Source organism: Anolis sagrei, chromosome 2, assembly GCF_037176765.1.
Source record: "Anolis sagrei isolate rAnoSag1 chromosome 2, rAnoSag1.mat, whole genome shotgun sequence".
Classification (NCBI taxonomy): Eukaryota; Metazoa; Chordata; class Lepidosauria; order Squamata; family Dactyloidae; genus Anolis; species Anolis sagrei.
This window is the reverse complement of record NC_090022.1, coordinates 26,523,456-26,536,831: the sequence shown is the minus strand read 5'-3', so window position 1 is coordinate 26,536,831 and position 13,376 is coordinate 26,523,456. Positions and strand designations below refer to the sequence as shown.

The window sequence follows — 13,376 nt, the reverse complement described above, 5'->3', positions numbered from 1 at the left end:
GATATCCTAATGTAGCCTCAAAAGCTGGGAAGAGATAAAAACAGTAGAATTGGCTATGTGGGCTATATTGCCATTCTTTTGATTCAAATCTCTCACAATCAAGAAAGAGTTGCTTCTCAACCAGCCATCTCCAAAGTGCAGCACTAATGGAGGTTGGTTGCACTGCTGTCCTTCCCTGGAGACAGCAACCAACACTACTGAAGCTTCTCACGTAGCAACCAGAGCTCCAAAGCCAACATTAGCTGCTTGTCACCGCCTTGAACGCTCACCCACAGGATCGAAGGCAAAGCAACACCCTCGGTCACCTCTCTGCTGCAAGTTGCAGCTAGCAAAACTGATTTCCTGGGCAGGCTCTGTGTCTGCATATAACAGAGAGAGAAAAAGAGGGGAGTGTCTGATGTCACCTTCATAGGTGAAAAGGGAGAGTCCTGCACGCCATTACGGAAGTAGCATATCTTTGTACTGCCTGCCACCATCTCCCAAGTCTCAAAAGTGAGCTCATGAAGAAAACATTTCGGCAATCTTGGATAGGAATTTGCTGCCCAAAATCATGTTTTTGAGATGATGGTGCCATTTGCTTTCAAAATGAAAACCACTTTTTTTTTGCTGTTCAGTCTTTGCTTTCGAATCTTTAACACTCCCAATTACATAATGGGCTAGTGAGAGAAAGTGCAAGATGCTACCCTGGAAGGGCTATTATTTCCCCTTCAGGAAGCAACTGCCTTAATAGGAGTGAACACAATGTTTGTTCCATTTTTAAAATATCTCACTGAACATAAGAATTACTGCTTGAAACGGAAACAACTACCCTCGTAACTGAACAAACAAAAACTTCTCACCATTTTCATGGAATAAGCTGCTGGAGTTAACTAATCCCCTTCTCTGATTATCAAACAATTTCTCAAAAATGGGGTATGTCTGATAGCACAATAAACCTCTATTTGAAGCAGCAAGCCATTGACACTCCAAGGACAAACTGCTGGATATGGGCTACAGCAACCTTGCCCTGTACTGGTGCTATTATTACAAAATACTGTATGCAAGCTGGACAAGGACACAAAATGAGACAGGGGAACTAAAAACATAACCTGATTTCTTAAAAGAGCATACGTTGAGCAATGAACCACAGTGAAAATCCCTGCTACAGCCTCCAAATAGGAGGCAGGGGAAAGGAGAAAGGGATTATTAAAGTGCACCACCATCGCCACACAAGCACCATGAGAAAGCAGAAAATGCAGGTCAAACACCTCCTCCCCCATTGCCTGAAGGAGCCAGCAAGTCAGAAGCAGACAGCGGAGGAAAGGGAGGGGGTGGGAAGGGAAGGAGCAGCTCAGGGGAAGCTGCTTCAGCACATGGAGAAGGAGGAGGGATGGAAAGAGAGGGGAGGCAGTGATGAACTCACAGAGGAGTGGAGGCAGTCGCGCATGCACACACGCACACACAGAGGATGCATCTACACTGTCGAGTTAATGCAGTTCAATGCAATGGAATTATGGTATTTGTAGTTGGGTGAGGCACCAGCACTATTTGCCACAGAAGGCTAAAAGGCTTCTAAATGATAACCGTGGCCCCTTCTAGACTGCCGTATAATCCAGTTCTAAGGCAGATGATCTAGATTTTTTATGGCAGTATAGAAGGGCCCAATGATTCCACAGTGCCGAGCCCTGGCAGTTAAAGTGATATCAAACAGCATTAATTCTATAAGTACAGATGCAATCACAGTATCCTGGCAAACAGCTGCTTTGAAGTGGAATCTCTCCTCCCAAAAAGGGAATTTTCCCACATTCCCTACTTTGGTGAGGACTCCAACAAAAAACTGGCTTAGCTATTTTCCCTTGGATAGAATGCTTCCCAGGGAAGTAAATAATACTAATAACAATAATATATTTTACTTGTTACCTGTATCTCCTCAATGCTTGAAGTGGGGGTACAATATGTTAAAATACATAGATAAAACAAAAGATATATATGTGCACACATACACACAAATCAAAGATTAAAATACCAATGAATAAATTCATTGGGATCCCTCGACTGCCTCCTTTTCCTTCCCACTCTCCTTGCATCCCATCCCCCAACTTGGCTGCAAGAGCAGACATACACACACACAGTTTCCTGGCAAACAGCTGCTTTGAAGTGGAAGCTCTCCTCCCAAAAAGGGATTTTCCCATATCCCCCACTTTTGGAAAGGCCTCCCACAAAAGACTGGCTCGGGCTATTTCCCCTCACACTGCACCATGAGAATCCTGCCTGGGAAAATTAATTAATGAATTCATTAGGTTCCCTCAACCGCCTCTTCCCCCTTCCCTCTCCTCCCTCCTCCCCAAACTTGGCTGGTCTGCCCTCTTGCAAGACAAGAAACACACACACATATACACACAGAGGGCAAGAACAGGATCGCCATGATGCCTGGCAAGGAGAGAGAAAGCTCACTCCCACCTCCTCCCCAACAGGAAGGTGGAGGATGGGTGAGAAGGCGATGAAAACCAGCTCCCCACCAACCAGTTACTGGTTGATGGTTATTGATATTCTTATGTTTTTATGGTGTCTGTTTCACAGTTTTATTGTTTTAATTATTGCAATGCAATATATTTTAACTGTGCTATATTTTACTCCTGTTTTTGCTGGGCTTCGTCCCCATGTAAGCTGCCTCGAGTCCTTTCGGGGAGATAGTGGCAGGATATAAGAATAAAGTTGTTGTTATTGTTATCATTTCAAGCTTCCCTGGAAAGGGGGGGGGAGATTTCCATTTCTATTAACCTCAGCCATCTCTTTGGCACACATTACAGACGCACCTTCCACCACCCCCTCTTCCCCTCCCCCCACATTTATTATTTATTTACAGCATTTATATACCGCTTTTCTTTTTGGGGGACAAAAGGCTGCCCCCCCTCTTTGTCCCCCACATTTAGAGGCTGCAAACAACCGAAAATGTCAGGGGCAGGCAAGAGAGGCAGGGCTTCTATTACTGGTATTATTATTAATAATACTATTGGGTTAGGGAGACCAAGAGAGGCAATTATGGTATTATATTCTTATTATTATTGGGTTGGGGAGACCCAAAGAGGCCACCAACAACACAATTTAAAACCTACAGCATATAAACATTGAAAGCAATACAAACTGCAATCCCCCCCCCCTTTGTCCCCCACATTTAGAGGCTGTAAACAACCGAAAATGTCAGGGGCAGGCAAGAGAGAGAGGGCTTCTATTACTGGTATTATTATTATTAAAAATACTATTGAGTTGGGGAGACCATGAGGGGCAATTATGGTATTATATTCTTATTATTATTATTGGATTGGGGAGACCCAAAGTGGCCACCAACTATACAATTTAAACCCTACAGCATATAAACATTGAAAGCAATACAAACCAACACTGTATAAACATGTTTTAATTTAGGCTGAAATCAATACAATAAGCTATCAAATTAGTACTATTAAAATAAGTCGAAAATCGTCAAAATCTACACAGAACTGGCACAAAATGCTTCACAACATGGCAGAGCACACCCCCTGGATGGGCAGTGGCTTTTGCTTTCTTGTTTCCTTCGTTTTTTGGGGCCAATTTTGGACTTCAACTCCCACAATTCCCCTCAGCTTAAGTGGCTGAGGGGGAAAAGGAAGGTGCCTGAGGCTGTTAGAAATTGTGGGAGTTGAAGTCCAAAACACCTGGGGGGCCCATGCCTGGTGTTTTCCCATAGCAGAAGGAGCCTGCATATCCATCCATCTCTCTCTCTCCCCACCCCCATCTTCCAGATGCACCAGTATAGGATCACAATAAGGAGGCTGTTAGAAATTGTGGGAGTTGAAGTCCAAAACACCTGGAGAGCCCATGCCTGGTGTTTTCCCATGGCCAAAGAAGCCTCCATATCCAGCAGCCTGCATATCCATCCATCTCTCTCTCCCCACCCCCATCTTCCAGATGCACCAGTACAGGACCACAATAAGGAGGCTGTTAGAAATTGTGGGAGTTGGAAGGACCCTGGAGGGCCAAGTTGGCCCATGCCTGGTGTTTTCCCATAGCAGAAGGAGCCTCCATATCCAGCAGCCTGCATATCCATCCATCTCTCTCTCCCCACCCCCATCTTCTAGATGCACCAGTATAGGACCACAATAAGGAGGCTGTTAGAAATTGTGGGAGTTGAAGTCCAAAACACCTGGGGGGACCATGCCTGGTGTTTTCCCATAGCAGAAGGAGCCTCCATACCCAGCAGCCTGCATATCCATCTCTCTCTCTCTCCCCACCCCCATCTTCCAGATGCACCAGTATAGGACCACAATAAGGAGGCTGCTAGGAATTGTGGGAGTTGAAGTCCAAAACACCTGGAGGGCCCAAGTTGACCCATGCCTGGTGTTTTCCCATGGCCAAAGGAGCCTCCATATCCAGCAGCCTTCATATCCATCCATCTCTCTCTCCCCACCCCCATCTTCCAGATGCACCCCCATCTTCCAGATGCACAATAAGGATATAATCAACCTTCCAAAGGCACCAACATAGGAATTCAAAGCAATATATGGGCTCAACCTCCCAGAGACATGGATATAAGGACATATAATCCTGCAGGAGGCATAAATACAAGGACATAAACCTTCCAGAGGCAGCAATATAAGGGCATAACCCTTCCAGAGGGCAATATGAGGAGGGGAGGCCTGAAGCCACTCAAACAGAAGGGCTGTTGGGAAGGAAGAGAAGGCAAAGCGCTCCCTTCCAAGTTTTCCCGCCCCTCCCCCTCCCCAGGAGCCCCTCGTCCACGCCTCTTCTCTGCTCATACCTGTCCGGCCCGTAGCTCGGGCCCCCGGCACTAGGCCCTGCTCGGCGCCACGGCGTTTCCTAGGCGTCCGGCGGGAGAGGGAGCTCCAGGGAGCAGTAGCCAGGGCCCCTCCCCCTCCGCGGCAATAGTCAACGGCCAACCGCTCCTCCTCAGCAGGCCGGGCGGAAACGGCACTGAGCGCACGGGGATTCCCAGCGCTGGCGCCAGGGGCACCCCGGCCCCGCCCACTGCGCCCGCTGATTGGACGGGCTTTCCGCACGATTGCCTTTCCCCTCTCGAGGACGCCTCCTCGCCGCCTATTGGACGCCTAGGCTAACCCCCCCTTCACAGAGAGGGGGGGGACGTCGCGTTCTACCCGCCTGTAATCGAAGAGCTCCAGCTTCCGTCCCGCCCCTTCTCGTTGATTCTTCATTCTCATTGGTCATTCGAAACGCCACTCCCTCAGCGGGGGTATAAAAGGAAAGCGCGGCAGAGCCACTCGCTCAGTACGCTCCTGGGTTGAGGAGAAGTAGGGTGGGAGAATGGTATGAGGAAGGCGGAGGGAAGTCAGGCAGGAAGGAAGGAGGAAAGAGGGAGGGAGGGGGGGGAGTGTCGCTGTTGCCTGCCTTCCTTCGCCTCTGCGCACGTGGGTCTGCTGCTCTACGTGCTCGAGGGCGAGGCAGCTTCCTGATTGGCTCGCCTGGAGGAGTCCCACGTGGGGGCTGGAGTGCTGCTTGGGGACACGTGGCACGGGGCGGAGGCAAAAAAAAAAAAAAGATGAAGAAGAAGGGGGCTGGGCTCAGCGATGTCTCTGGAAAGCCCTTTCGAGCATGCGCACTGAGTCCTGGCTCTGGGAAGGCCTGAGTAGAGGCTGCAACGGCGCATGCGTCAGCTTGGGTGGTTTGGCTGGAGGCAGCATGGAGCAGTGATAGAAATAAGTGATGGGGGAAGGAGGAAGGAGGGTTCTTTCCACGCGTGGGAAGGGTTCGCGCGTGGACTTTGCAGCGTGGAAGGTCTTCGGGGGCAGCTTGGAGCTTGCATTGCTGCAGGCTGGAGCAGAATTTACTGGGGGAGCCAAAAATAGCTCTTGCCCACCCGCGCATGCGCAGTCGCCCACCAGTTCCTCCTTCCTTCCCCTTCCTTTTTCCCTCCCTTTTCTTTCTCAGCCTGGCCTCAGCTGCCATACCTCTCTCCCTTTGCAAGACAAGCCCCATTACATGCAAACCGCATGGGTGGCCCAAAAATAACAAGATTTCAATATTTTGAACTCCTTTAAAAAAATTATTATACCATAGCATCATATACAATATATATTGGTGGGGAAAAGACATTACATGGAGAAATTATTGAAACCTGTTTTTTTTTTTACTTTTGGCCTACATTGATTGATTGATTGATATTTTCAAGTCCTGGATAGATGGATGTGGAATCTGTGCAAATGGGGGCCTTGGAATTTCAGCTGAATTCTCTGAGCCTTAAGGGGGTATTTTTCTCATCTCCCCCACCACACACAATCCTAATTATTTCTTCTTTCTCTCTCTCTCTCTAGGATGCAGGGATCCCAGCTGTTCCCTTTTGCAGATGGGCAGCTGCCCCTCAAAAGGCATTGAGGCCCTTCCTCCAGGCCCCCTTTTCTCTAGGGATGCCTTGTGATTGACAGGCCTGGGAGGGAGCCCTTCCTCTGTGTATCTGAGCGAGCAAAATGGAGGAAGACACCAGGAGGGGGTGCCTGGGGAAATTCAGGCCGCCTGGGTGCACACTTGCAGGCATGCCAGGTAAAATGGGGAAGCACTGGACCCTGCTGCTGGAGCACCTTCTGTCCTGTTTTGACTTGGCTGCGGCCGATGGGATTCCCAGGCTAAAAATAAAAAAGCTAGACTGATACTTTTATTTTATTTTAAAAAATGATTTTTATTAGAATATTCTAATAATATTCTAATAGACTGAGACTTTTAGATCCCCATCGCACTTAAAAAGATTTTGGTGCCCCCTGTATATATCTAATTCAAAATATAAACAAACATTTTAAAAATTCAAAACAGAACACACTAACACCTTGTCTCCTGCATATGTCATCAGTTCGCCCCCCCCCCCCCCCACACACACACACACACCAACTGCTGCTCTGGGCCAGAGTGAAGGGGGGGAGGGAAGGGGCAGTTCCATCTTGACTCCTGTGCTATGCTAATAATATAATATATACATTGTATTTACATATATTTATAATATTATTAGCTGTACCCGCCATGCGTTGCTCTGGCCAACCTTTCCTCCCTCTTTCTCTTCTTTTTCTCTTTCCTTCCTTCCCCCCCCCCCTTTTCTCTCTCCTTCCTTCTCTTCTTCCCTTCCTTCCCCCCCCCCCACCTTTTCTTTCGCTTCCTCTTTCTCCCTTCTCTACCTATTCTTGGACTGAAACTCCCAACAGTCCTCTTCCCTTCCTTTCTTGCCTTTTTTTCTTTCATTCTCTTCTTCCTTCTCTTCCACTTCCTCCCACCACACATTTTCTTTCCCTTCCTTTCTTCCTTCTCTACCTATTCTTGGACTGCAACTCCCAGTAATCCTTCTGAACGATCTATCTACCTGCATACCACTCTCTATCTAATCTATCTATCTGGAGGATTGCTGGGAGTTGCAGTCCAGGAATAGGAAATTGGAAATATGCAGGGATTGGGATGCTCTCAAAGAAATCCGAGGAGAAGAAAGCTTGCATCTTGGAAGCAGTGCATTTGGGTCATCCTCCTCTCCTAAAGGTCCTGGTCTAGGGGATGCTGGGAGCTGTAGTCCGGAAGAGAGTGTGGATATGCTATTGTGTGTTTTGTTTGCCAGGGGAGTTGTTTTTGCGCATGCGCTGTAGGTTTTTGTCCCTTCTGTTGTGTGTTTCCAGTGTTTTATGAGTGATGGTTACTCATTGGCTTGATAGGTGTATTGTGTCCAAATTTCGTGTCAATTCGTCCAGTGGTTTTTGAGTTATGTTAATCCCACAAACAAACATTACATTTTTATTTATATAGATAATGTAATACACTATAATACTAATAATATATATTTTATATTACAATATAGTAATATATAATGCTGATAGTGTACTATGCTAATAATATAATATATTGTATGTATTTGCCCTGACATGACAAATAAATAAATAAATATAAAAATAAAAATGTATATATATATCTTGTAAGCCACTCTGAGTCCCCTTCGGGTTGAAAAGGGTGGCATATAAATGTCGTAAATAAATAAAATAATTATTTTTGTATACCTCCACATTATTTGGAATGTTTTATCCTAATTGTTTTTCTTATTGGGCTCCCCTTTTTTCTGGAGCCTGGGTTTGACTGCACCATTGCAGTTTTGCACCATATGCTCCATGGTGAATCTATATAGCCACCTTTCCCTTCACGCCTTAAGCATGGGCTTATTTTGCTTCGTGGTTAATCCAGAGCAGAGGGTCCAAAGTTCCTTATCGCTGTGCCATACCTTCCCCCCCAAAAGGTACCTTTGAATACCCAACTCTTTTCTCTCTCTCTCTCTCTCCATCCAAACAAAGCTGTATTCAATGCGGCACAGCGCTTTGAGAGAGCAGGCAAGGGGAGGGAGGGTTGGGGGTTTAATCCAGCTTCCTGTGATGGAGAAAGAGAAGGCTTTCACTGCAGGGGACCCTTCATGTGCGATTTTCTCTGAGTAAGAGTTACTCATTGCAAGCTTTTAACAGGAGTCCTCTAATAAAAGCCCCCATCTTCTTGGCATTAACATCACTGGAGGAAGATCCAAGTTCTGCAGGTAGAAAGGGGAACGTCTGGACATAATAGCCATGTTTCAATATTTGAAAGGATGTCATATTAAGGAAGCAGAAAGCTTGTTTCTTGCTGCTCTGGAGACTAGGGGGCCTTCCACACGGCCCTATATCCCAGAATATCAAGGCAGAAAATCCCACATTATGTGAGAGTGGCCTCAGATAACCCAGTTCAAAGCAGATATTATGGGATTTTCTGCTTTGATAATCTGAAATATAGGGCTGTGTGGAAGGCGGTCCTAGGATACACAGCAATGGGTTCAAATTGCAGGAAAAGAGATTCTACCTAAACATTAGGGAGAATGTCTTGACTAAATCAGAACCCCTGGTTGGTGGTTCGAATCCAGGGAGCAGGGTGAGCTCCTGTCATTAGTCCCAGCTTCTGCCAACCCAGCAGTTTGAAAACATGCAAATGTGAGTAGATCAATAAGTACTGCTTCAGTGGGAAGATAACGGCACTCCATGCAGCCATGCTGGTCACATGACTTTGGAGGAGTCTACAGACAATGCCAGATCTTCAGCTTAGAAATGGAAATGAGCACCACCCCCCAGCGTCAGACAGTACTAGAGTTAATGTCAGGGGAAACCTTTACCTTGACATAAGAGCTGTTTGATAGTGGAATAGGCTGCCTGGGAGTAGGATAGTCTCCTTCTCTGAACGCTTTAAAGCAGAGGCTGGATGGCCACCTGTTGGGACTGCTTTGCTTGTGTTCCTACGTGGCAGAATAGGGTTGGACTGGATGCCCCTTGGGGGGCTCTTCCAACCCAATAATTCTATGCCCACAGCTGCTGGATGTAAGATGACTTTGTGGCTGGCTTCAAGGAACCTTTCCATGTATATGTTGCAGTATACAATTTGATCTGAGCAGCAAGCTGCCCAATATACTCACTTCTTGAAATCTCAGCATTGTCCCATTATTTCTGGTGCCTTTCTTCAATCGGAAGGTTGCAATAGAAAATCTTTCTGGGCTTGGAGTACACTTTACCTGTGCTTTTTTAGAGTATCCTGTTCCTGGCCAAAATTAGGTGCGTCCACACCTCCTGAAATGAATGGATGTAACCAAGACATAACTGCATAGCTACATATTTATCCTTTTTCCAAAAAAAGGAATTGCCTCCCTTAATATCTCGGCCATTTTCAATAGACAATGCTGCTGAGAGTGTACACAAATGAAATGAAGACCTGGGCTTCCAGATTTAGAAAGATAACACAGAGGAAGAGGAGCGGAAGGGAAAGATCAGACTGATAATGCCAGAACAAAGAACTCTGTATATCCGCTTGGGGGCAGCTAGCCCTCTTTTGTAGGTGTTTCTGCTGGGATAGTAATAGTAGAACCACCTAGTCATTCAATAGTATCTGTGCCTTTCCCTCCATTTAGTACTCATGGGCTAGCTGCTATGCAGGGAATGTTGCAGTGTATATTTTATTTTCTAGGGACAAAAAATACATGAATAGTTTGCTCTTTTTTGTAGGCTCCATGTAGCCTATTGTGTCATAGCAGCCCATTGTGTTTATTTTCATCAGACTTCCCACTGCAAAAAACAGACGCATTGCTTTAGCTAAGCTATGGTAGCTTTCCCAACACAATCCTTTTCAGATGTTTGTGGATACAGCCCCCCCCCCCCCCACTTGCCATAGTGTCTGGGGATGACAGATGTGTTACTGCAGATCTGCATCGTACTATATTGGAGAAGTCCATAGCAACACTTGAAAAGGCAGCAACAAAGGGCAAAATTTCTGTCTTTTAAAACATTTCACTTACATTAAATGTGAGCAAAATTTTAACATCCGAAGCCTGCTAGCCAGCTAAACTACATTGGAGCCCCGGGTGGTGCAGTGGGTTAAACCGCTGAACTTGCTGACAAAAAGGTTGGCGGTTTGAATCCAGGGAGCGGGGAGAGCTCCCGTTGTTAGCCCCAGCTTCTGCCAACCTAGCAGTTTGAAAACATAGGTTTTTAAATCCTTGCGTGTTATTGTTTATAAGTGATTTATACTAATTCTGTTTTATTTGTTTATTGCTTTTTGTTTTATTGATGCGTTGTTGTGCTTGGCCTCATGTAGGCCACTCTGAGTCCCCTCGGGGAGATGGTGGCGGGGTATAAATAAATTATTATTATTATTATAAAACATGCAAAATGTGAGTAGATTAATAAGTACCACTAAGGTAACAGCACTCCATGCAGTCATACCAGTCACGTGACCTTGGAGGCGTCTACAGACAACGCCGGCTCTTTGGCTTAGAAATTGAGATGACCACAACCCCCCTGAGTCAGACACGACTAGACTTAATGTCAAAGGGAAACCGTTACCTTTTTAAACTGCTCAAAATTCAGTGGAGCTTAAATCCAAATCATTTTGGGATGCTGTATTAACTGCCCTTCTTGAAAAGTCTAATAGTACAGAGTGAAATTTATTTTCATGTAAGCATGCTTATTTGTCAGTGAATCAAGAGTTCAGTCAATCCCCTTCCAGATATATATCGATTGGTAATAATTCCAAGCTTTTATAGTAATGTCAGAATGGCATCTTTCAAGTCATTTTTCTCATAAAACCATGGAGAGGATATATTGAAATTCCAGCTCTTGCTTTTCCAGGGGGTGGAGTTGGATTAAAATATAGCAAATATGTAAATTTGCCTCTGTTTTTAAAGAGCAAACTGGGAAGAAATACCAAGTGGGTTGGCGAACAGCTACCGTGATGTCATGGTTGCCATGTTGAAACAATCCTGGAAGCTCACTGTCAATAAATCCCTTGTGCCTGAGTAGGTGGTGTTTGAAAACTTGAGAAACTAGTCTCTGTGAGAACCAAGTTCATTGTTTGCATGTGACAGAGAAAATGTGGAACTACAATTAGCCCTCCACTTACACAGAAGTTAGGGGCAAAAGTGGAAAACCTGTGAAAGTTAAACCCACAAGACTTTTGCACTTTAAGGAGCAAGCAGAAAATATGGTGACATTTCCCTAATGATTGGTAGGAGAGAAGCTATTTCACTAGTCAAGAAACCCAAATGGCAAGAGAGCCAAGTGTGGTACAGTGGTTTGAGAGTTAAACTGGGACTTCAGTCAAGAACCTCATTAGAGCTAGCCATTCTCTCAGCTTGAAAGTATCTCACAGGCTTCTGAGGATAAAATGTAAGGAAAGCTATGTATGACCCCATCTTCAGTTATGATTTGATGCTGACTGAAACTAGCTTCAAACTGCAGCAGCCAAACAATGAACTCCCACAAAAGTGTGTGAAAGAAAGCCCTTAATGTGCTTTGCATAATTACCATTCAGGCTTCAAACTGGTTTCAGGATTTCCTATATAATTATGAGATGAGCCAAATCTAACAAAATGAAGCTCAACAGTGATAAATGCAAGATACTCCACTTAGGCAGAAAAAATGAAATGCAAAGATACAAAATGGGGGACGCCTGGCTCGAGAGCAATACATGTGAAAAAGATCTTGGGAGTCCCCGTGGACAGGAAGGTGAACATGAGCCAGAAATGTGATGTGGCGGCAAAAAAAGCCAACAGGATTTTGGCCTGCCTCAATAGGAGTATAGTGTCTAGATCCAGGGAAGTCATGCTACACCTCTATTCTGCCTTGGTAACACCACACCAGGAATATTGTGTCCAATTCTGGGCTCTACAATTGAAGAGATTTATTGACAAGCTGGAGGAGGGCAACTAAAATGATCAAGGGTCTGGAGAACAAGCCCAATGAGGAGCACTTAAAGAGCTGGTCATGTTAAGCCTGAAGAAGAGAAGACTGAGAGATGATAGCCATGTATAAGTATGTGAGAGGAAGTCATAGGGAGGAGGGAGCAAGCTTGTTTTCTGCTGCCCTGGAGACTAGGACGCGGAACAGTGGCTTCAAACTACAAGAAAGGAGATTCCATCTGAACATTAGGAAGAACTTCCTGACTATGAGAGCTGTTCAGCAGTGGAACTCTCTGCCCTGGAGTGTGGTGGAAGCTTTTACACACAGGCTGGATGGCCATCTGTCGGGGATGTTTTGAATATGATTTTCCTGCTTCTTGGCAGGGGGTTGGACTGGACGGCCCATGAGGTCTCTTCCAACTCTCTGATTCTGTGTGCACAGTGAGAAGCCACTTTCTTCAGTACAGGTTTGAAATTGCATTGAATGGTCAGTGTAGATGTGCCCCTTGCTGCCTCTCTGGTCATTGGTTGAAAGTCTTGACTCTAATAAATCTTGTCCCTGTTGCCTATAAGCCACAAGAAGCTGCAGTAACTTACTTATAATACATTACTGAACGAGGCTTCTTAAAATAGTAGCTTCCTGTCTAGCTTGCTTTTCAGCCTGGAATCTGGAGGATGTAATAGTCAGAACTCTGTACAAGCAGCATAATGCTGTCGTCCACTCAAGAGCTTTTTGTAGCTCCATCCCCCTCCTTTGTTTCCTCTTCTCTCTTTTTATAAAGCAAAAAACCAGCCACTCCAGCCCTGTTCTGGTGATATCAGGCCCACAATGCACCAGTCCAGCCTCACTCCTCCGCCGCCAGGATGTGGAGAGAACAGGAAACTGGCACAGCTGTTCTCCAAGTCTGTGGCTGAGCAGAGAAAGGGGGGGAATTGAGAGGGGGAGCGACGCCTGGCGGCAGAAATGCTGCCCTGCTTCTCAAGTTATTTCCCATATCCTCTTAATGGGTGGGAGTGCCCTCTGGAACCCTTTTACGGTCAGCTTTTGGGGCCTTGTTGGCTCGGAAGCCGCACACCAGATTAGGATATTTCTCCCTCTAGTCACTAGGTAGCCCTTTCTGTGTGCTTGCAACGCAACTCCTGTCAGCCCTAGCTTTCACTCAGGCAACATCTGGAAAAGCCA

The 13,376-nt window shown here is 45.8% G+C and overlaps 1 protein-coding gene and 1 long non-coding RNA gene across 3 annotated transcripts in view; one reads left to right on the top strand and one right to left on the bottom strand.

Annotated features, from left to right (window-relative positions):
- SETD5 (SET domain containing 5) overlaps positions 1–4,964 on the bottom strand; it is a 68,545-nt gene extending 63,581 nt beyond the window's left edge. For both annotated transcript variants that reach the window (XM_060766546.2, XM_060766547.2), the window contains exon 1: positions 4,778–4,964. The gene's annotated coding sequence lies outside the window, so the exon portion shown is untranslated. The remainder of the gene's footprint in view (positions 1–4,777) is intronic.
- Positions 4,965–5,267: 303 nt separating this feature from the next.
- Positions 5,268–6,638, top strand: LOC132766720 (uncharacterized). Its single transcript, XR_010909422.1, has 2 exons — positions 5,268–5,301; positions 6,306–6,638. It is a non-coding gene; the product is annotated as an uncharacterized lncRNA (long non-coding RNA).
- The last annotated feature ends 6,738 nt before the right edge of the window (positions 6,639–13,376 follow it).